The sequence below is a fragment of the Cetorhinus maximus genome, chromosome 22 (assembly GCF_964194155.1).
Source record: "Cetorhinus maximus chromosome 22, sCetMax3.hap1.1, whole genome shotgun sequence".
In the NCBI taxonomy this organism is placed as follows: domain Eukaryota; kingdom Metazoa; phylum Chordata; class Chondrichthyes; order Lamniformes; family Cetorhinidae; genus Cetorhinus; species Cetorhinus maximus.
In genome coordinates this window covers 67,900,211-67,924,981 of record NC_135900.1, presented here as the reverse complement: position 1 = coordinate 67,924,981, position 24,771 = coordinate 67,900,211, and the positions used below count along the sequence as shown (strand labels likewise).

Below are 24,771 nucleotides of genomic sequence, written 5' to 3'. Positions count from 1 at the left end.
TCCCAGGCTAACTTGCCCGGCATTAAGAAGCTAATCACTCAAAACTGGCTCTGCTGGGTGGGGCATGTCGTTTTTATGTCTGACACCAAACTCCCAAAGCAATTGCTCAACTTGGAGCTCAGTCAAAGCAGTAGACTCCCAGGAGGAAAGCGGAAATGCTTTTGGGATGTCCTCAAAAGCATCCCTGAGGAGGTCAAACATACCCACCGACTCATGGGAGACCCTGGCTTGTGAACTAAAATGGAGACGGTTCATTTGGGAAGGCACCAAACACATCGAGAGACTTGTTTGGGAATGTGCAGAGGCAAAGTCGAGCTGTTAGAGGGAAGTGCACAGAAGTCCAACCAGCCCATATGCCAAACCCTTCAAGCACCATGTGACCCACGTGGCAGAGTCTGCAGATTGCACATGGGACTTATTAGCCATCTCAGAACACATCAAACCAGAGGGGAAGCAAATCATTCTCCATCCCAAGGGACTGCGTAAGAAGAGAAGGATTATACTACATATTATAATAGATGGGAACAAGAAAAGGCCATTCAGCCTGTGGACCCTGTTCTGTCATTCAGATCTGTATCTCAACTCCATTAACCCACTTTGGCTCCATATCCCTTACCTAACACAACTCTATTGATCTCAGTCTTGAAAGCTCCAGTTGTTCTTGCACTCACAGCCCTTTGATCAATTTCTTTTTAATGATCCTGGTAAGTGTTTGTCTGCTAGTAGTGCCAATTTTAAACAACAGATAGATAGCATAGATTAAGTGAATTATTGCACAAAGTACTACTGTCAGGCTAAAGATTTCTTAAGGATTACCTTACACATTGGAGAGCTCTGGGAGGGAAAGAGCAGGGGAGTGGGACTAATTGGATAGCTCTTCCACTGGAATAGACACAGTGGGCTGAATGGCCTCCTTCTGTGCTGTATGATTCTATATATTGCTTTGGGCTATTCACTGCATTGGCCTGCACTGCATTGTGACCCGGAGCAGCCCATTGTAGAATGGATGTTGTTAGTTATGTGATGGTTGTCAGATTTGTGATGACCCCTGGGAAGACTGGGCAGTGAATGTATGACACTCTGGAGATTTAATACGGGAACCTTTTCATGGCAAATATTTAACTGCCATGTCTACTGCACTTTGCTTTAAGTGATGAAATGCGCTGACCTACATTTGAAACAAACTGATCGTGTAAGCAACCCCTGCCTTGTGGTAAAGGATTAGCGACAACATTCAGAGTCGTGGCAGGACAGGGACGTCACAAATGCAGGGTAATAAATAATGACAGGTGTGGAGACCTCGCCAGCTGAGTTTTTTTAAAATAATTGTGCATCTTTGGCATACACTGTTTGAACTTTAAGATTTGCAACAAGCTATTTCTGATCAGTACTTTAAGCCTGGTTGATGGCTGTCAGGGGCCTTGCCTTGACACTGCACCAATACAGCACTAATAATGGAAGGGCATCTCCCACAGGGTTAGATAAATGCACCAACTTGAGATAAGCAGTCTGCAGTTTGAGTGGCATTGCTGAGATTATGTAAAATGAAAATGCTAGAGGGGAAGAATTTCTGGATGTTGGATCCTGGATTTTGATTAATGTACTTCTAGTTGCAATAAAATCTAATTGCTGATTTCCCTCACTCCCCATCCACCACACACGCCCCCCTCCAAACTAAAATTGTTTTAGTAAATGAGTAATCAATAGGCCATTACACTGCCCCACCCGGGAATAGAGGATGTGCACAGATCTGATGAATGAATTATGCATCATGCTGCTAGGATCTGTAGCCGCCTGCGTGGGGAACAGGACTCATTTGCAGAAGTGTGTAGAGGTGGGGACGAGGCATTTGCAGGCAGAGGCGAGTAGCTTTAATTGGGATGGCTGCTTCAAGGCAAAGTGAACCCCATAGCGTGCTGCGAGCCGGCAGCCTCATTTAACAGCAGAGCTGCCAGGGTGCATCGCCCTTCCCCTGTAGTCCGAGCCTGGTTTGCAAAAGGCTGTTCAGACTCAGACCCCGCTGTGGTCTGATGTCAGCCTGAAGTCACCGGGCGCTCCTTCGCTTTAATAACGAGACTTGGTCGGCTGCAGCCCGGGTGAATTGGCAGTGTCGCGCAGTAGGACATTTTCTGCTGTGAACGCTTTGCTCGTAAACGGAGTGGATTTTGGAAGAGCAGCAAAGCCAAAGGGGCGACCAGAAGAGGCACCCGGGGTAGGTTTAATCTTCATTCTGTGTGAAGCATATTTGAGGAAATTGCCGCCTCTGTTTGGCTTGGGGGAAATGAAGTTTTGCTGAGGCAGGGTTTGAGTGATGCAGTGAGATGGTTTCGATATATCGACCCCCCCCCACCCCACCAACCATGTATAAGAATGCGAAGTCAGGCCGTTTAAAAAAAAATCTGTTAAGATTGCTGCTTCTCTGTTACTGGTGCTGGATATGACTGTAGCCAATTGTCCGGCATCATATTGAGCTGAGAATTCCGCTGAGATTTATCTATGTTGGCAATGAAAGGGGGGGAGAGTCAAAAGATTTAACAGCAAGACTGGTACCCGAGATCTGAATTGAATCCAAATCCCATTTCAGCATGGAAAGACTGTCGTTGAACGAGAACCGCATACCGTTTTAGCCAATGCAGATAATATGGTAATATGGATGGGCTCTCACGATGAGCTTCATTTTGCTGGCTCACGCATTAATTCTTTCCTGTTTTGAACCCTTTCCAAGGATTGCATGATTCGGTGTTTCACTGAGCCTCCCGTCCAGCTGAACCAGGCACGGGAACCAGCAATAATGACTTTGTGTATTTTGCTTTGCATGAATCCGAGCTCGCCCGGTGTACTTTGATATTCAGCACGGGGGGGGGTTGGGGGGTGACTTGTGCGTGAGGGCTGAGATGTGTAAAAAAAAAGCCCATTTCAAATGGACAAGTGAGGATATGCATCACCAATATAAGGCAGAGGGATTCTTGCAGTGAGAATTTAACACCAGAACAGCCTGTGCCATGCCCAAGCGAAACATTTCAACTGGTTTATTTCCGCACATAAGGGAAAATGCCATTGGTAAGGTGTAAAGGTGTAACTAGCTCTTTAACATGCAATCGTTTTCTACTGTGACTGAGCAATGCATTTTTATCAGCAGCATTTTTTCGCCTCGTAGGATTTAAATGTAATGATTTATTAACTCCCCCCCACCCCCCCCAAAAAAAAACAATTCTACTCTCATTTCCATAATGCTTCCGAGGAGAGTTTTTGGGATGAAATGATCGATAATGTCACTGTGCTTTTTCCCGTACTGGGATGAGATCATTCTGCTTTTGGTAAAAGTTCCTCCTGCACTTTGACGAAAGCATGTCATCTGTCCCTGGACCATTCTTCCGTTATTTTTTCCCTGTGACCGGCAGAATGGCGCATTGAATATCAACGAGCTGTTCACAAATTCCAATCACATTAGCAGCGCACTCTCAGATCCGAAAACACTGTTTGCAAGGGCTTTTGTGATGGGGCTGTTGGAGTCTGCGCTCGCATTCGGCACCGAGCTAACCGGAGGGCATTCAACCAACAGCAGAGGTGACGGTAGGTTCCTGTGACTCAAACTCCAAGATTTCTATTGTCCTGCATCCCACTGTCTCATCCATTTCAGCTCCAGCGTGTGAACTTGGAGGAGAGGGGGGGTGGAATAGACTGAATGTGATTCTTCTGTTCGATACATAACTGGTTGAATTCAAGTACGGTCTTGTAGATGTGCTTGTGCTGACATTTTCTGGAGTTTCAGAGCTTGCCTTCCAGAAATGTGTGATAGGCATAAGTGAGACTGTGGCAGTTTCCCCCACTCTCCCCTGTGATTCACGCCATCGTGGCGAGCAGGTGGCATCTAGGAAAAGAGATGAAGCCAGATTGTGGTCAGAGCCGGGAATGATTAAAGGACCCAGTATTGTGCTGTGACTCAGGAGCTCATTTAGAGTTGCAAGAGAGGTAACTTCTGCAAATGTCTGTATTGACAGTGCCTCGTTTAACCAGCGCTTGATGTGCTGCCCAGGTTTTCTAATCAATCTCATGGAAGTGATCATTTTGCCGACTGCCTGACATCCAGATCTACAGCCAAAATCAGGAAAAGAAGTCCATACTCTTCCCAGAGGCTGTGAAGTGAGCTGGCATAAAATCTTTCATCCAGAATTGCACAGTGATCCAGTCAGTGACACAATAGCACTGATAGTGAAAAAAAATGCACCTTGCCTGTTGCACAGCTAAGTTTAGAACAAATTGATGGTGCCTTGAACCATTGGGTATAACTTGAACTTTAGAAATAACTTGTATTTATGTCATAGTTTTCACGACCTCTGAACATTCCAAAGTGCTTTACAGCCAATTAAGTACTCTTTTTAAAAAAATATATACTTTATTCATAAAATATCTGGAAGAATATTCCAAAACTAAGTACTCTTTGAAGTGCAGTTACTGTTGGAAGGAATCACTCAGTCCTTAAGAGTTTAAATGTTGTAAAGCTCCCCATTAGGAACATTGCGCCTTTAAGAGCATGTTGGATTTTTAGAGTCTTTAAGCCTGCAAAAGGCTTTAAAATCTGAAATAAAACCTGGGATATTGGCATATTCAAGGACTGGGGAATCACCACCTTCATTGTCTGCAGGCATATTGATTTGTCCTGCACAGTGCTTATATCTGCATTTTTGCCTGTATAAGTGAGTGTGTTTGGACCCATGGTGTGCATTTAATTTGTCAGCTGCTTGTCCATGAACAGAAATTTCGTCCGACTAAATATTGGGAAGACCAAATTACAGTGTCTTCAGTCCTGCCAGAAATGCCAGTCGATGGCAAATGACTCCATCCTTCTCCATTGCAACAGTCTGAGCAACCAGACTGTTCGCGAACTTAGTGTCATATTTAACACCATGCTGAGGTTGTGGCCACACATCCACTCCATCATCAAGACTGCCTACCTCCACACCTGTAACATCGCTCAACTCTTCCCCTGCCACAGTACGACTACTACTGAAACTCTCTTCCACTCCTCTGCTTGTATCCTAGCCCGTTCACTTCTTATCCCTGTGTGCATTGACCTACATTGGCTGCCGGTCTGGCAATGCCTCAATTTTAAAACACTTTTCAGATTTCTCCATGGCCTCACCTCAACCGAGCTCTGTAGCCTCCCCCAGTCCTATGCACCTTTGAGATCTCTGTGCTCCTCCAATAATGGTGTTTTTTGCATCTCTCGCTCACTCCCTCTCTCTCCAGTGAGACAGTAATGGAAGGAGTGAATGTTTAAGGTGGATGGAATGCCAATCAAGTGGGGTGCTTTGTCCCGGATGGTGTTGAGCTTCTTGAGTGTTGTTGGAGCTGCACTCATCTAGGCAAGTGAAGAGTATTCCATCACACTCCTAACTTGTGCTTTGTAGACAGTGGACAGGCTTTGGGGAGTCAGGAGGTGGAGCCACTGAGCACAGAATGCCCAGCTTTTGACTTGCTTTTGTAGCCATAATGTTTATGTGGCTGGTCCAGTTAAGTTTCTGGTCATTGGTGACCTCCAGGATATTGATGGTATGGGATTTGGCGATGCTCATGCCATTCAATGTCAAGGGGACATGGTTAGTTTCAGTCTATTCAATCTAATTAGTTCCACTTCCCCATTCTTTCCATATCTATATCTCACATGCCCTTGTGAAAGTTACTGCCCCCTACCACATGTCACTGGCCTAGCCAGAGACACCCACATCCCTTAAATGAATAAAGAAAAGTTGGTTTGGGACAAATGCATTCAAGGCAGGTTCATCCATAGAACTATAGATTGTACTGAAGAAGGTCATCTAGCCCATTGTTTTTTTTATTTGTTCATGGGATGTGGGTGTCACTGGCAGGGCGAGCATTTGTTGCCTATCCCTAAATGCCATTGAATTGAAGTGGCTTGCTAGGCCATTTCAGACAACAGTTAAGAGTCAAGCACATTACTGTGGAACTGGAGTCGCATGTAGGCAAGACCAGGTAAGGATGGCAGATTTCCTTCCCTAAAGAGCATTAGTGAACTAGATGGGTTTTTATAACAACCAATGATGGTTTCATTGTCACCATTACTGGGACTAGCTTTCACTTCCAGATTTTATGAATTGAATTTAAATTCCACCGTCTGCCATGGTGGGATTTGAATCTGTGTTCCTAGAGCATTAGTCTGGGTCTCTGGATTACTAGTCTACTGATGTTACCACTACACTACCATCTCCCCGAGCTGTGCCAGCTCTCTAATTGGACCCATTGCCATGCGATTTCCTCATAACTCTATAACTTTTTACACATCAACTGACACAAAATTTGATTTAATTTTAAGTAATTGTGTAATTTGCTACAATGAAGGATAGATATCATTTTCAGGTTCAATCTTGCTTCTTTACATCATATTAATGACATCTCTAGGTTTCAGACATAGCGTCACATGCAAGAAGAGAGCTTGGTCAAATAATATGAACCTAGACTTCTGCAAACAGCTCCTGGAAGGGGAATGAGAGTTGTTGGGTCTGTATGTTATCCTAGTTCATCGTGCCTTTCACCTTCTTCAGTTCCACCTCTCCACCCTCTCCAACCCTTCACCCAACACACAGTCCCTTTTACCCATGATCTGATTACAGTACTGAGCTGAGTTAAATTGCCTGACAATGCAGTGTGCACAAAATAAAAATTGACGAGCTATACGGTGTGCTCAGTTATGCCCTGGCTTGTGCACTTGAGAATGCAACAGGCAAACTACCACCATTTCAGTTGATAGGTTGGTGCAGCAATTTTAGTTCAAATATCTGAAATATGAAATACATCCTACATTTTTATAAACCATTGGATTACTACCTTGCTGAGAATACTTCATTTATTGCATCAGCCAGGTAGCCCTCATTACTTTGGATCGACATTACTGGTCTCGGAATGTTGGTTAAATCTATCCTTGGGGGTGGGTGTAAAAGGTCTCGCAGGACTATTCGAAGAAGAGCAGGAGAATTCTGCCCCATGTCCTGCCCAATGTCGATCCATTAATGAAAATGCAAAGTGATTGGTGAGTATTTCAGTGCTGTTTGTGGGGCCTTGCTGTACATAAGTTGACTGAGAGGTTTTCTGCATTTCAACAATGATCACATTTCAAAACTACTTATTTGGCTGCAAAGCGCTTTAGGACATCTTGAAGTCATGAAAGGCACAATGTAGACTGATATATGTAATCCTCTATGCTGCAAGTTGGGTTTAATATTTCCTCTTGTCCTCGTGCAGTTCAATGTCAGCTCCAAATACTGTGCTACAGTTTTAGAAGTTCTGTTCCATGCGGTAACCACTGATGAATCATTCCACTGTTATTGTCTGCATTTTTTTTTAAATAATTGCCAGATTACCCAGTTTTTGAGTGGGAGCTCTGGACATTTTTTGAAATGTGAAACGTCCTAAGGTTTTTTTTTCCAAATTAATTTTTCCCTCTCGATGCTGTCACTCTTGTGAGATACAGATATTAACTTGTATTATGATCATTGAAGAACTTCCACCATCAATAGAGTAAATCTCCAGCGTTCAGAGCCCCGCCCTAACTTTGCCCCATCCCTTGTTCTGTTTTTAAAATGGGCAAAAGATGGCTGTTCTGAACAACATTATTACTGACTGTCGCTTCGCCCCCTTTGTTACATTGTTGGACATTTTCAAAGTCTACTACATTTGTTTGAAAGAATCTTTTGGAGTGATTCAAGATTCTGATGGTGTTGGTGACTGACATGGTTACGGAACTGCTGATCCTTCATCCTTGTTAGCATCCAATACTATCCTTATCTTCACTTTGAAGCCTAGGAATTTTTTCTGTGATATGTTAGGATTAATCACGAGTTGTGATCGCATAGCATATTATGAGGAATTGCAGCTTATGTGCCTCCAATTTTTTTTTTTGTCCATTGTTGGTTTATTGGGTTGTAGGACTTTGCTGTACCCCTGCAATTTTCCACAAGGCACTCGCTGCCAGCCCACCTGCTCTGCAAGCATGGAGTTGGGCCTACTGTGGCTGCATTCATTAAAATCACTGAACAGTTGTGGTTAAAATTCGTGTCAGTGAAAACTCTGTGAAACTCCTCAAAGGAAAAAGAATTGCTGGGGTATTGGGAAAAGCAGTTGAGTGGGACTAATTGGATAGATCCTTCAAAGGGCTGGTGCAGACAATATGAGCTGAAAAGCTTGTTCCTGTGGCAAAAGATTCAATGATTTCCCTTCATCTTCCCATCAACAGGCCAGGTGTATACTTACTTCTGAGTATTTTCCAAGCCTGTTCTATAACTGTAATAGAAACAAAGAGAGACCTATGACATTGGATTTAAGGTGATTGCACCTTTGTTCAATTTTGAGGTGATCTGGCATGCAGTCCACTGACTCTGGCTACAAATGAGAGACAAGTTGACATCAGTGATGCCTATTTCTAAGGGAAGGGTGAAGTTGTCTTCATCCTCAAGAGGAAAACAAGACACTTTTTCTGGTGGGAGTGGATACCATTTGATGATCAGAAGGACTTCTACAGTCAGGGCAGGTTGGGTTATTTTTTAATTGTAATGAAGTTTTCTTGCTACTTTAATGAATTGTCTGTGTGGCCATCATAGATTACGGAGCAACTGACTAGTACCTCATTATTGTTGTTGCAGGAGACCTGATATATTATAATACACTCTGTCTCACGTTGTCTTTACCTGAGCTAGTGTCAGCTCTTCATTCCTTCTTCTGCCTTTGCCTCATGAGGACCCTTTTCTACTATTTTCCCAGCCTGGCTGTCATCTCATTGCCAATTGAACAATCCTTTCCCTGAGTGCAAACTCTAGCGTTGGTGCCACTGACGGCCAATGACGCTGCTCCAGTTTACCTGCTAATGCACAGCTACAAAACAGTCTGGATTAAGGAAGTCGGCTCTAAGTAATGCACTGAATTGTTTAATTCCTTCGATTGTTCCATGCCGCCAGACAGATTGCCACTGTTACACTCTGAATGCTTAAGCAGATTCCTTTAACTTTAAACTTTAATTTAGATGCATGTTTTATGTCCAGTGATAATTGACTTAATTGTTTCTTACAATGTTGATAATGTGACATCCAATCCTCATGGCTCCTGTCCTTTGAGGCTTGAGATTTTTTAAATTGTAATTAAGCTTGGTTGCTGCTTTAATGAATTGCCTGTGTGGCCATCATAGATCATGGAACTGATTAGTGCCTCATTATTGGCTGTTTAATGTGGTGCCATGTTACACAGTCTACTTTATGTCAAAAAAAAAGTAGACTGTGTAACTCGAAAGAGTTACACACACACACAGTCTACTTTATGTCAAAAAAAAAAGAAAGGGCAGGAGTTTGGAATAGAAATAATGGTGAGGTTAATAGTGCTTACCATTGTTTACATGGAAAATCGGACAGAAAAGTCCAGTGACCACACAGTGCGTAGTTAAATGCGGGAATGAGGAAGTTGCTGGCCAAGATGCCCTGCCCCTCTGGAAGTTGTGCAATAACACCAGTGTCTCACCGTTTGGCTTCCCATTCAAATGTACTCAACGGTGTCAGTAGCTGTATTTACCTAATCGATACAGACAAAACTTGCCAGAAACCTTTAGAATTTTATATAATTAATTAATTATATATGTATGTATATATTTAATTATGTATTGCACAAAAACAGGATATTTGGTCCAGCCAATCCATTCTGTGTTTATGCCTCCATTCAAACCTTTTCCCATCCTTCCTTGCCTAACTCTATCAACAAAGCCCTCTATTCCCCTCTCTCTCACATGCTTTTTTAGTTTCCCCTTAAATGCATCTATACTATTCGCCTCACATACTTCCTGTGGTAGGAAGTTCCACATCCTCATCACTCATTGGGTAAAGAAGTTTCTTTTGAATCCCCTCTTTGATTTCTATTTATATTGATGGTCTCTAGTTTCATTTTTACCAACAATAGAAAAATACTGCATGCATCTGCTGAAATCAGTCTCAGTACCCTTTTATTAGCATGGTAAGCCTTGATTACTATGAACAACCTCTCTGTACTGAAAATTAACCTTTACAACTGTGTAGTCTCATTCCTTCTTATTTTAATTATTGCTAAATATATAAAAATCATAAATTTTCTCTGTCTCATTTCTCTCTTAATCCAATATTTCCCTCTGTATTTTTGTTTCTGTACCTTATTTGTCATTTAAATCGCTATTCAAACAACATTTACCGGCTCAGACTCTGCACTGCTTATTACCAATTCTTCATTCTGATTAAGGAAATTGCTTACCCTATTTGCACTGATCCCACATTGCCTGCTCTCCTTACAGTAAGTTTCAGTGAAAAAAACACATACAATGTGCAAATGTAACAATTAGCTTCATCACTCAGACCAAAACCTGGCCCAGTAGTTCTGACTTCAGTGCTTCTTGCTGCAGGTGGTGAGAGGATGGGAAGAGTATCCTGATCCTTCTGACTAATCTTTACGTGCTGCTGTATTTTTTCTTCTTCCTTTGACCCCAGAGAAGACTGGTGGAGGATTTTCTTTTCCCCTCTCCCCCCCCACACCCCCTTTACCCAATGGCCATAGTCCTCCAATGGACAGAAGTTTCCATGAGTGCCCTGTGGGCCTCTCTCTTAAATGGGACATGATGAAAATAAAGAAGGTGGTTCAGTTAAGGTGTTAGTATTCCTGTTTGGAACTGCAGTGAGGTCCTTCTCTCATCAGGAAAAGCTGCCGCTCATTAACATGTTATTTTTTTTTCACATTTCTTGGCATTTGAACACAATAGGCTATAGAAGTTGCAATGAAGAGTGGAAAATGACATGTAAAGAACCAAAGCTGCCCTCTTGAGCAATGATTAATGCAGATCTTCAGTATCTATGGACAGCAGCAACGCACAGTACAGTGACGCCCAGGATTATCATTGAATACGTGATAGATATCTAGAGGTAGTGCTTCAGATTCCTCGACAGATCCTGCAGCAGTCAAATGTACAGTCTTATCAGGGTCTTCAGAATGCTCTTTCTGTGCACAGTAACCCTGGGGTGGGTAGAGGAGGAAAACGCCAATCTATCCCTGGAGTCAAACAAGATAAGCTAGAAATGATTTCTGTGCAATTCATTTCATTGCCAGGCAGTAGGACCACATGGCTGATGTCTCAAACAAAACCTTCACCAAAATACCCCACTAGATTGATGGTCTTTTCCACATCTGTGCTACATTGCGGCCAATTACACCTCCTCTAATCCTGCTTCTCAGTTGAGCCACCATAGATTCTGAAAACAGTCACAATAACTGCAGTTTGGTCCCCTTGTAGTTCTTCCTCGTTGTGTTAGTGTATGTGTGCATATTCTTGTTCCTGATCTGGAGTTCCTTCAAGTGCTTCTCCAGCGAATGGGTACATGACATGTTGTCATGCTGGGCCTCAGTGGGAGGCCCTTGTGGTTGAAGTGATTCTCTGATCCCATACGTTGGGTACTGAGAGAGCCCTGCATCTGGCTGACATGCTGTGAAAGCACTAATTAATACAGTGTCTGCTTTAATGCTGGCCTGCTAAGTCTTTCCTGCCGTCTTCCATTTGAGGGTGGGGAATTGGAGTGGCAGCCTTTGGTACCATTAGGAGGATGCTTGATGTATCTCTGATAATCCTGAGGACAGTGATATTCTGATTGCATTCTGCCTATTCAGGGCCGATGATTTTTTTTGGAAAAATATACTTTATTCATAAAATATCTGGAAGAACATTCCAAAACATTTCAAAATCACCATCACATAAGTACAATCAGATTCAACTTTTACACATGGATCACAAGGTGCATCAATACAATCAATGAATATTACAATCATTTCAATCTGGTCAATGCAGACAATCAGACAATGGTATTGGAGTTATCAACATACATCATGTTGCACTCTGAGATGCTTCAATACAATTATAATACAATTAGTTTTCAATGCAGACATTCATTTTGAGCTGTACAGCCCGAGGGGCTCCCGACAGTTTCCAGCCCCTCGGTGCACTGTGGCAGAAAGGCCTTAGACAGCGACCTTTCCCCATTGCGCCTTTGCGGCGGCTGCCCCAAGCTTTAGTGCGTCCCTCAGCACGTAGTCCTGGACCTTGGAATGTGCCAGTCTGCAACACTCGGTCGGGGACAACTCTTTGTGCTGGAAGACCAACAAGTTTCGGGCAGACCAAAGAGCGTCTTTCACCGAGTTGATGATCCTCCAGCTGCAGTTGATGTTTGTCTCGGTGTGTGTCCCTGGGAACAGCCCGTACAGCACAGAGTCCTGTGTCACAGAACTGCTCAGGATGAACCTCGACAGAAACCACTGCATCTCTCTCCAGACCTTCTTTGCAAAGGCACAATCCACGAGGAGGTGAACAACGGTCTCGTCCCCACCACAGCCACCTCGAGGGCAACATGCAGAGGGGGTGAGACTCCTGGCGTGTTGGAAGGATCTGATGGGGAGGGCCTTTCTCACCACCAGCCAAGCTACGTCTTGGTGCTTGTTGGAAAGTTCTGGCGATGAGGCATTCTGCCAAATGACTTTGACAGTCTGCTCGGGGAACCATCCCACAGGATCCACCCTCTCCTTTTCCCGCAGGGTCTCTAAGACGTTATGTGCTGACCACTGCCTGATGGACTTGTGGTAAAAGGTGTTTCTCTGCATAAATTTTTCCACGAGGGACAGGTGGTACGGCAAAGTCATTCAGGGGATGATGTTTGAATCCAAAGCTCAGAAACTTAACGACGTATGCCAGTTGTCCTCTGGCTAGCAAGTTTGTGCTCCTTCACCGGCAGCTCCTCCTCATTCTTCCTCTGTCTATGAACTGGTACGCCCTCCTGTGCCTTGGTTTGCAGCCGAAGGAATGGGTGACTGTGATGTGTGCAGAGTTGTCATTTTGGGAGTCTCTGGGACCTGGCACTGATTTCTTTGGCACACTGACAAAATGCCAAGGGCCATCTATGCAAATCCCTGGGTCTACAGCACATTTTTTTGAATATTGATGGCATGAGTAGATGGTGCTTGGACAAGAGCCAGTGAAAAGAATGAGAAGGACATATGAACATACGAAATAGGAGCAGAAGTAGGCCATTCAGCCCCTTGAGCCTGCTCCGCCATTCAATAAGATCATGGCTGATCTGCTTGTGTTTCGAGTTCCATATTTCCATCTACCCCGATAACCTTTGATTCCCTTGGCTAATAAGAATCTATCTACCTCTGCTTTGAAAATATTCAGTGACCCCGCCTCCAACACCTTCTGAGGCAGAGAATTCCAAAGTCGCACAGCCCTCTGACAGAAAATATTTCTCCTCATCTCTGCCCTATAAGGGTGACCCCTAATTTTAACAGTGGACTCACCCATAAGAGGAAACACCCTTTCCATGTCCACCTTGTCAATACCGTTCAGGATCTTATATACGTCAATCAAGCCACCCCTCACTCTCCTAAACTCCAATGGAAACAAGCCCAGCCTGTCCAACCTATTCTCATAATGTACTCCAGGTATCAATCTAGTAAACCTCCTCTGAACCACCTCCAACACATTTACATCCTTCCTTAAATACGGAGACCAAAACTGCACACACTGTTTGAGATGTAGTCTCACCAATGCCGAAGCATAACATCCTTAAATTTATATTCAATTCCCCTCATAATAAAGGATAGTAATCCATTAGCCTTCTTGATTACTTGCTGTACCTGCATACTAACTTTTGTGACTCATGCATGAGAACATCGAGATCCCCGTATCCCTCGCAATCCTAGTCATTCGTCATTTACGTAATACTCTTCTTTTCTATTCTTCCTGCCAAAGTGAACAACTTCACATTTTCCCACATTATACTCCACCTGCCAGATTTTTGCCCACTCGCTCAATTTATCTAAATCTGTCTGCCAGCTACTTATGTCTTATTCACAACATACTTTCCTGCCTATCTTTGGGTCACCTGCAAATTTAGCTACCATGCCTTCACTCCCCTCATCTAAGTCATTGATTTAAATTGTAAGAAGTTGAGGCACCAGCACAGACCCCTGCAAAACTCCATTCATCACATCCTGTCAATCAGGCAAAGATCCATTTATGCATAATCTCTGTTTTCTGCCAGCCAGCCAGCAATCTGACCAGGCTAATATGTCACCCCCAACACTATGAGCTTTTATTTTCTGCAATAACCTTTGATGTGGCAGCTTATCTACTGCTTTCTGGAAATCCAAGTACAGCACGTCTACAGGGTCCCCCTTATCAACTGCATATGTTACTCCTCCAAAAAACTCTAATAAATTAATTAAACATGACACCCCTTTCATAAAACCATGCTGACTCTTCCCAGTTAACTTGAGTTTTTCTAAGTGCCCCCTATAACCTCTTTAACGATCGACTCTAACACCTTCCTCATGACAGACGTCAAGCTAACTGGCCTAGAGTTTCCTGTTTTCTGCCTCCCTGTCTTGAATAGAGGGGTTATATTTGCTACTTTCCAGTCTGATGGAACACTTCCAGAATCTAGTGAATTTTGGAAAATTAACACCAATGCATCTTCTACCTCATTATCCACCTCCTTTAAGATCTTAGGATGAAGTCCATCAGGACCCAGAGACTTGTCAGCCCACAGCTCCATCAGTTTGCTCAGTACTGTTTCTCTCGTGATTGTAATTTCCCCAAGTTCCCCTCTCCCTTCCATCTCCTGATTTACAGCTATTACTGGAATGTTTTTTATATCCTCTATAGTGAAGGCAGAAGCAAAATATTTGTTCATTTCTTCCGTCATTTCCTTATTATCTACTATTAACTCCCCAGTCCCACTCTCGAGAGGACCAACACTCACATTTCCTTACTCTTTTCCTTTTAAAATACCTGTAGAAACTCTTGCCATCCGTTTTTACATTTTTAGCTAGCTTCCCCTCATATTCTAATTTCTTTCTCCTGATGAACCTTTTAGTCATTCTCTGCTGTCCTTTATATTCTGACCAATTACCTGACCTGCCACTCATCTTTGCGCAGTTATATGCTTTTTCCTTAAGATTGATTGCTTTCCCTAAGGAAGAATACAAGAATGCTACTTGCCCTCACTCCCTCTACATCCTGTGATTTTGGGATCTGCAATGTGGCATATTCAAGATGCATGGTGCCCTCCCATGTCCCACACCCACTTCTGCTTTCTCCTGTTGTTTTGATACCTTTTTCAAACATTGTTGAGAAATTGTAAGTGTCTGGAGCAGGGGCCATCCTGCATCTTCAAAGATGTGGCAAAGCTTAAAACTCAAATCTCTTGTCCCTCAGTGTTAAAAAAACATACTCGCTGATTGAGGGGTTGCCAGTAAGTGTGGGTGTGATTATTTGTACATGTACCGCACAGTAAGTCAGAAGGAGAGATTTTTTTCTGCTATAAATGGTTTTCTGGTAGAAAAGTTATGCGTGCCAAGATAGTGTGAGGGGGAGGAATCCAATCTTTGCTCAACCAAGGTAAGATAATGGGACCTAATGTAACTTGAAGTCCCTGAATTCTATCTTAGCAGCCACATCTCCATTGCTCAGGGTTACTTCCTCCCATGCAGTGTGGTCTTTTGCAAAGCAGAATCTCCTCTGTCGAACTGAACATCTTTGAATCAAAAGCCCCAGCTATTTCACAACCCTTTACCTCCTCAAGCTTCTAGACATGAAGCTGCTACTGTCATAAACTGGGAATGTGCAGCATGTTTGTCATCATGGGGATGCAGCCCCATAAAGCCCAGTTTGGTCAGGCATCTTCTATTTTGATGAACCCTTCCATAATACTGTAATCCAGTTCATTGTTTGAGCATTGACAATTTCCCTGCAGAGTTTCCCTTGGATGTCTAATTGCAGTTTAGCCATCGTATGTAGAACAGTAACAATCTCGGAGAAACAGTGAAGGTGAGCAGGGGTGCTGTCCCCAGCCGCAACCTTTATCTAGGTGAGATAATGGAAAGCCTGAGGTATTGGTTGTGATGGACTCTGTAACGAAAAGGACACTGTGACTCCTTTTCTGGGCTTGCATATTAAGAATGGCTGCTTGGGAAAGATACTTGAAGATCAGCGCTCGCCCTGGCAATGTCCCACAACATAATCCAGCACTTTTGGGAAAGGGAAGAACAAAATGCCGAGAATAGGTGGTAATGTGCGACTGAAAACAATTCAACATGGGAAACCTAACAATGAGCCATTGAAAAATAATTGCTCCTGATGATACTGACAGGCTAACACTCTTGAGAACGACCTTCATAACTTCCATATATGGTCCTCATGGCCTATGCGACAGAAAAATGGTGACTGGGTCTTTTCCAAAGCCTATCCTATTATCGTTATGCATTATTATTATCTAGAATGCACAACTGAAATCGGTTAAGGAAGCAGATTCAATAGCAACTTTCAAAAGGAAATTGGATAAATACTTGAAAAGGAAATGTTTACTGGGCCATGGGGCAAGAGTTGGGGGTTAGATGAATTGGATAGCTCAAAAAGGCCTCCTTCTGTGCCTCATGAGGCTGAACAGCAGTCTTGTCTTTTCCAGTAGAATGATCTTTGATTAAATAGTAGTCAGTGAGGCAAGAATAGGTGGATTCTTAGAACGTGTGCCAGGGATCAATATTATACAATGTTTTTAAAAATATATATTCTTGAGATGCGGGCATCACCAGCAATGCCAGCATTTGTAACCCCTCCATATTTTCCCTTAATGTGGTATAATGAGTATCACAGCAGCCACCTCTTAAGAGTCAACTACATTGGTGTGGGAGTGGAGTTGGACCATACAGAGGTTCCTCCCCTAAGGAACATTAGTGAACCAGTTGTGTTTTATTTGACAATCCAACAGCTTCATGGTCACCTTTCCACATACCAGATGTTTATTTTTAAACTTAATTCAAATTCTCAAACTGACATGATGGAACTTGAGCTTGCATTCTTCACATTATTATCCAGTAACTTACCCATTACACTATCATATAAGCGTCAAATACTCTGGAGTTTCAAAAAGGAAACACTGGCACAACCTTCCCTGAAGTTTGTGGGTCATGGTGAGCCTGTTGAAGCTCTCTGCTTGTATTGCAAAAGCAAAGTTTGAATCCGGCTGAGAGAAGATGATCTCTCTTCGCCTCCATGTCAAAGAGCCAGTTCATTGGTGAAAGCAGCTCTGGCAGCTGCACTCTTTGCATGAACGAAATGGACATCATTATTCTCAATTATCAAATTAAATGCTGACAGGAGGACAAGGGGAGCACAAGTTCAAGTGAGCGAACGCCAAAGTTAAGGACTGATGTCAGGAAGTCCTTTGTACAAAAGAGAACAATTCCATGGAAGGAACTTCAGGGCAGACGAAAATCATGGAATCAGTTAACAGTTGACTCCTAGCAAGAAAATGTTGGTGGGGAAGGAGGCACAAAATGATGATACTGTTCTTAAACAAACTGTTTACTCTCAAGATGACTGGAATCAGTTATTAGCTGTTGCACACGTTGCACAGTTTCACTGATTGAAATGAAAGAAGATATTACTAAACAACATGGAAATGGACTCTGAACCATGTATTTTTTTGCAGATGATAATTACAGTTTTAACTTTTGTACATTGCACTGAAGGATCACTGACTGAATACAGATGCTGTTTTCACCTGCTGGGAAGTCAGTATGTTGTCCTGTATGGTGGAGCTTGTGACCAGCAATAGGCATGTCTTTTGCAAAATTCATTATTCTAATGTAGCGCAATTGTTTTTTCGAATCTATCTTTCTGCCATCAGCTGGTACTTGGAGATTAACAGAAATGTTAATCATTGTGGCATGTTTGTATTTGAGCTGCTCCCATGCTGGCTTCCCAAACAGATGGTGACTCTTGATTGACGTTCAAGGCAGAGGTGCCCCTCGAATTCGCCAAGTGCATTTGGGATGAGCAGATCAGGGGGCAAAGGTCAAAGACGCTTGGCCTGCACAGCTTCTCTCCGAAATGGCCCTACCAGCAGCTTCAGATTTGCGGCCTGGACCGCCTAGTGAGTCTCCTCAGGAGATCCTTGGCAGGTCTGAGCTGTTGCTATTGGCAGAAGAGTAAAGGTGGTTGAGGGGGGTGAGAATTTATCAATCTCATTAACACCAACTGCTCCTAAAGGCACCTTCTAAAAGCCTTTGCTGTTTTCAGTGTAACGGTTTCGATAGTCACCCCCAACCTCACTTGTTTTGCAGTTGTGCATATCTAATCAGTGATCCATCTCCTGCAGTGTTTGTGAACTGATATTGTTCTGGTGATGTGGGAATTTTTACTGGAGATCAGTTGGCAATTAACACATACTGTGCTGCAGATGTAAGGCTTTGTATTGCTGTTTTATTTCGAGAGCATAATTACAGTATAGCTTGTGTAATTGCAGTGTCAATTAGCGTTGAAAAGATAGGGGCAAAAAGGACAATTTGTAATTTATTCAACATTTCTTGGAACATGAGCTTTTGGGGTTTGGGAGTATAGAACGTTGCTTACGGTGACTCCACAAATTTTAAATGGCTGTAAAAGCTGCTGCTGAAACAGTGTCGCGATTTTACTCAGCGATGGGACCGTAAGTGCTGAATTATTAGTTGGTGAAAGAATGTAACTGCAGTTTATTTGGGTGCCTGGGTTACTCGGAAGAAGAGTCTCTGGGCAGATAAAGGTGTCACAGAATGGAGTCTTGAGAAATTTCTGAAATGCAGTTTAATGCCTGCAACAGCAGTAGGATTACCAACTCAGGATGGGTTCCTTACATGCCCAGTCAAACAGCTTTTTTACTACTATATACTATAACCAATAAATAAAACTGTCAACGACATTAGAAGAACATCTTTAAAAGCAAAATACTGCAGATGCTGGAAACCTGAAATAAAAACAGATGCCGCCAGACCTGTAGAGTTTTTCCACCATTACTTGTTTTTTATTTCAGTTATCTTTAAAGCCTTGAGAATTTTTCTTCTGCGCTGTCACTCATAGCAGTGGCCCAAACATTAACTACACTTGCAGCTTTTCGTGTAGGACCCAGCAAGGCACTTGGACCTCATTGGGCCTAGTCTGGTTCTGCCTCCTCCTCCCATTAGCTTTAACCAGCAGGGGAGTCAGAACAACTTTAACCGCTCAAGCCAGACTCGCCTGCTTAGTTTAAAATGACAGTTCAGCCCTAATGCGTACTTCAGGAAGATCACCGCTGGTGTCAAGTGGGCACTATTGCTGCCTGCCCTCAGACAGTGTTAACAGAGCTTGATGTTGGCAGGTAAGTCGCAACTGTATTAACTGGTTGCCTGCTTGGGTTTCACTGAATTTCAATGAAGCGCCACGATTCTATGTCCTTGCTCTCTGTTATATTCATTTTCAGGATATGTGCATTGCAGGAAATTCATTGTCCCATTCCTAGTTGCCCTTGAGTGATGAGCCGCCATCTTGAACCGCTGCAGTCCCATATGGTGAAGCTGCTCCCTCTATGCATAGGTACGGAGTTTCATGGGAATTTGACCCAGTGACAATGAAGAAACATCAATAAATGTCCAAGTCAGGCTGTCTTGTGACTTGTTTAGGAATCCACACTGTTACTGCCCTCGTCCTTCCGGGTCGAGAAGCTCACAGATTTGGAAAGTGCTGCTGAAGAGGCCTTAGTGATTTGCTGCAGTGCATCCTATATCCAAGCACTCTGCAGGTTATGGGGGAAAGTCTGCTATTAGGTTGGTGATTGGAGCGCCAGTCAAGTGGCCCACTTTGTTTTGGGTGGTGTCAGATTTCTTCAGTGTTGTTGCAGCTGTATTTATCCGGGAGAATGGAGACTATTCCATAGTCCATCGCACTCCTGATTTGCGCCCTATAGGCACTGGAGAGGGTTTGGGGAGTTAGGAGCAGGAGTTATCTGCTCTCCACTACCCTAGTCAGCTGCACTAGAAAATAGAAAAGTGCTTACTTGACTTAGTGCAGTGATAGCAAAGAGCCACTATTTTATACGCGGGTAGAATTGTTAGCTCCAACACTGTTAAGAGTTATAAGGGGAAGTTTGTTGGTTCATGGAGTAATGAGGAGGCTAGGGGATTAGTGATACCTGGGTTTGGAGGGGTAGTGGAGGTGAGGCTGTGTAATGTTGCTAGAAATTGATTTGCAGAGTAAAAGCCGCCAATGTTTGTGTGCTGTGCCAAGCTAACCCCTCCTCTTCTTAGGCAGTTGCTTGGGATTGAGGATGACTTGCTTCCACTCCAGTTTGATGGGTTCAGAGGTGGTTGATAAGTCTAATGTGCAATCTGCAGACTGCCACATGTGGGTCAGGTGGTGCTTGAAGGTTTGGGCAGTGGGTTGTTTGGAGGTTTGTGCGCTCCCTTTGATGCCTCGACTTTGTCTCTGCACGTTCCCGACAAAGCCCCTTGATGTGTTCAGTGCCATTCCAGAGCCTTTTCTATTTCGGTCAATCACAAGCCAGGATCTGCCATGAGTCAACGGGTATGTTTGACCCCTTCAGGGATGCTTGGAGGATATCTCTAAAACGTTTCCTCTTTCCTCCTGGGAGTTTCCTGCCACAGCTGAGTTCCGAGTAGAGCAGTTGCTTTGGGATTCTGGTGTCAGGCTTTCAAATGACATGTCCCATCCAGCATAGCTGGTTTTTAATGATTAGCGCCTCAGTGCCGGGCAAGTCGGCTTGGTAGAGGACGCTGCTGTTGGACCGTCTTTCTTGCAACTGGATTTGGAAGATCTTGTAAAGGTACCTCTGGTGATACATCTCCAGTGCTTTGAGGTGCCTGTTTGTAGCTTATCCAAGTCTCCGGAACATAACAGCAGGCCATGGTACCCACACCAGTTGAGTAGAGTGCTGCTCGTATTTCAAGCTGTCCTTCACCCATGGTCCTTGCTGGTGGCTAAAATGTGAGAGTTGCTTTCAGATTTTACCAGCTTTTTCCTGGTCACCAACTTCGGCAAGTCCCAGGTTGCACAGGGCTCGCTACTGGCTGTGGAAGACCCAAGCATCATGATATGCAGCTGCCAATGCAGAGCTTGGCACATGAGGGAAGCGGCTTAATCTTTTGTAACCGCAGTGTTCTGTAGCACTAGGGTGCATGCAGCATGAGAATTGCAGATCACTGGCCCAAATAGGTGATGAGTAAACACACTTACCTGAGACCTTGAGCTTCTCATTATCCTGCTGCATGACCAAAGGCTATGAGTATCTCAGGAGCTTGATTAAACTAATGGAGTTTCAGGCTGTGAATAATTAAATATTGGTGCCCAGATCCAAGTCACTCAATGTCTGGCCTGTATTCCCAGCTGCACATGCCAGTCTAGTGGATGCGGTAAGAGTGGGAGGAGGGAGGGAAGCTGGCAGATGAGGTAAAATCAAGTGAACAGAAAACAACAGTAGAGTCTTACTGCCCTCTTCTAAATGTTTGCGTTTTTGACAGATGTTAGAATAAAGAGACATGCTGTTAAAGCTTTTCATCTTGCATTCATCAGGACAGAATCACAAGAATACCAAATTTCAAAGGCAGCAATAATTTATATGGCGTGAGAAAAGGGTGCTGATTGGTTGGCAAATGGTCTCTGATTGGTAGAGGTGTTGCCAAGGCGAGTGCACCAGAGAACATGATTTCTCATGCAGTATAAACTTTGCTCCCTTTGAGATTTGGTAACCTTGCATCTGAATTGATGAGTGCAAGACAAAAAGCTTTGACAGCATGTCTTTTCTTCAGCAATACTCTAGTTCTGCACCACCAAGTGGCTTTTGAGAGATCCAAAGTCAGCTCTTAAAATGCAAGATGCTGTGCAAGCCTCCTCAGCCTAAACAGGGATTGCCTCTCCCTTTGTACGTACTTATTTACTATTTATATATAATAAATAAAATGAAGTCTTGCATCTAATTGTGATGCAAGTGTCAAAGGTTTGGCTTTCTTTTTGAAAAAAGGAATAATTTTTTACTGCTTTTTCTGACTTTGACCCTCCCGCTTTCCCAGAAAATGAGCAATGAGGCATTGCCAATCTATAGAAACTTTGTCCAACAATTATCCTCTGACCACCAACTGTGCAAATTTGGACCATTCTTCACTGGGAACACTTCAGCAGTGGTCACCTTCAACTCAACTGCAGCTTAGCATTGTGTTTAGTGATAGCGTTCTCACCTCTGAGTCAGAATTGGGGTTCAAATTGTGTTCCAGAGCTCCAACTTTGAATTCAAGTGGGCTGCTTGAGTCCAGTGGGTATGGGTACCCCACTCTCATTGTATGGATTATGAAAGACCGTAAAGTGCGCTTGCTCTATAGGACTAAACACCCAGTGGGCTGGCATAGAGAAAGTTATGCCCATGAAAGGAGAGTTCATGTCACAGCTTGTGAGTCCTTCCACAACTTCACACTAATTTCTAAAGGAAGAGTATGAAGGTACAAAAACATCACCAGTCAGGTCCTAGACAATTGTGAACAGTGCCATAATGGTTGTAGGAGGGTGACTGATTGTCCACTAATTTAACTCTTAACATTTTCCATTCCAATACCATGGTACAAAACATTGCACTGGTTTACACCAACAGAGCAAGTTGTTGGAGGGTCCAAAGGTGCTTTTACACTAGGACAGTGCTGCTAACCACAGACATTGCTTTATCTGTAAATAGAGTTTCAGGAGCCAACGGCGTTTCTAATCCCACGCAAATGTGGCCACCACATTGCCTGTCAGGGCTGGGTGCCAGTTTCAACTGTATAAAAATGGACAGCAGGTTTCTGCGTCTGCCCTCTGCACAGGGCTATGTTAAAGGAAGGGCCATCGGCAACTCCAAGGCAGATTCAGTCCAAGTGGTAGAGCAAATTGCTCTCCTGAAGTGACTTCACAATTTCAGCACAATGGAAAGGCGATTTTAATACAAGCTCGGATTTTGCTGTGGTTATCATGGTGAAACTGTCAGGATTCGCTTTCATTACTCCACCGAAGCTGACAGTAATTTTGGGAGTTTGCACATGCCCAGAATAATGTGGAAACCCAAAAGTTGCTGACAGTGAGTCTGCACTCCTCCATAGGATGTGCCGTAGAGGCTCTCCTCAGACTGCATTTTCCATTGCAATCATGAATTGATGAAAGCTTTCATTTGAACACTGTAAAAACCCTGGAAAAAGTTACACCTTGTTGAATGAGATTTTTTTAACAATGCTCGAATTTCATAATTAGACCCTCACTGGCCCTGAAAAGCTCATTTTATAGTTAGTGAATATCATATGTCTCCATATTTTTTTTTAAATGTCTGTTTATTATAGCTTTTAATTTATTTCCGTATCTGAAATTTTATATTAGAAGTGAAGGAATTTAAAGTGCTTTTAACTGCATAGTTTGCTGCCTGTGAATACTTAAATTCAATTGGTTGCCTACCTCAAGCCAAGACTTCCGCATGATTTGGTGCCAGCTTTAAACTGCCATTGGGAAAGGGAACATTACTGCCACAGAGGTCACTAAATCTTTGTGGGCAGCTTTTTTGAGGTCAGCACCTTTGCTTCACCACTGACCACAAAATTCAGGCTATTAATGCTTGTGGTGAGCAGAGGGTATGGCTCACTTATAATGGCCTGTGCACTTTTCAAATGGAACTTTAGCCTCCTGCAAGCATTTAATTTAAGTGAGTATTCGTAGGTCAGCCGTGGCTTGAAAATTGGCTTGGAAGCTGGTATTTAGTCTTATTTTAGTCAAAGCTTAAGATTGACATACCTAACCAGTTTTTTTTATAGGGCTGCCCTATTTTCAACATCATAGTGGTTTAAATGTAGGATTGGTGCTTTAATCTGCAGCACCTTATCTTCTGATATGATAATGGATGTTCGATTACAGTAGTTGAAGGGTGACCGTGGCTTAGGACAATCGTTAAGGAACTCTTCGCTCACTGGTCGAGTGACCACCTTTGATGCTGGAACTCACTGCTCTGAAGCTAAAGGCTGCAACATTATTCCCAAAATGATGGAAATACTCGGCACCTGTGGAGAGAGAAACAAAATGAACATTTCAGGATGATGTTAACGCTGTTTCTGCCTCCACAGATTCTGCCTGACCTGCTAGGTGTTCTCCAGCATTTTCTGTTTATGTTTCAGATTTCTAGCATTGTTTACCTTAACTTTATTCCCAGCTTCTCAATTGTGATTTGAGCAGCCAAAGCAGTTCAAAGCAGCCATGCATCTGTGTAGCTGTGATCAATTGGTAAGTGATTTGCCCAACCTGCTCTTGAGAACTATCTGGGGCTCTTGTCATTTGTTTGATCTTGGGACGAATAACATGCCAGTCTCTCGGCCTCTCACCCACTAAAGCGAGGCTAGTATCCTGAGTGAATCTCTGCCCATGTGAGTGGGCTGCCTTGCTGCAATGACTGTGCACATACACGTGATTGACCGGCGCATTTGCTGTGACCTATGGCCTGTTGCCACCCTTAGCAGGTTATGAACATTCCAAGTCTGTCAAGGATGCTCCCAGACCAACAGATGCCTGGGAAACCCAGGAACAAACGGGGTCCCTTGTTGCTGCAAGGTTGGTGCAGAATGCCCTTTATCTATTACAGCACCATCAATCCAGCGGAACCCACCATATTGGGAGTGAGTTCCACTCCCTCAATGTGAAAGTTTACTGCCATGTTATAGTACGTGTGACTTTATTAGCAATGCCCAAATAGGAACATAAGACGATAAAAGATCAAAGACCATCTAAATCCCCTTCTGCAGTCCTGATAGTTGCATTCAACATTAGTGGAGTTGTTGATTAATCATAGCAATTGATGTCCATCAATTACCATGTGCGTGTCAGTCCTGGCTCAGAATCTTGCC

General features: G+C 43.4%; 1 protein-coding gene across 1 annotated transcript in view; it reads left to right on the top strand.

Annotated features, from left to right (window-relative positions):
- Positions 1–1,818: 1,818 nt before the first annotated feature.
- The window catches only part of cntn1b (contactin 1b), a 595,565-nt gene continuing 572,612 nt past the window's right edge, over positions 1,819–24,771 (top strand). Inside the window, exon 1 of the mRNA XM_078568473.1 lies at positions 1,819–2,212. The gene's annotated coding sequence lies outside the window, so the exon portion shown is untranslated. The remainder of the gene's footprint in view (positions 2,213–24,771) is intronic.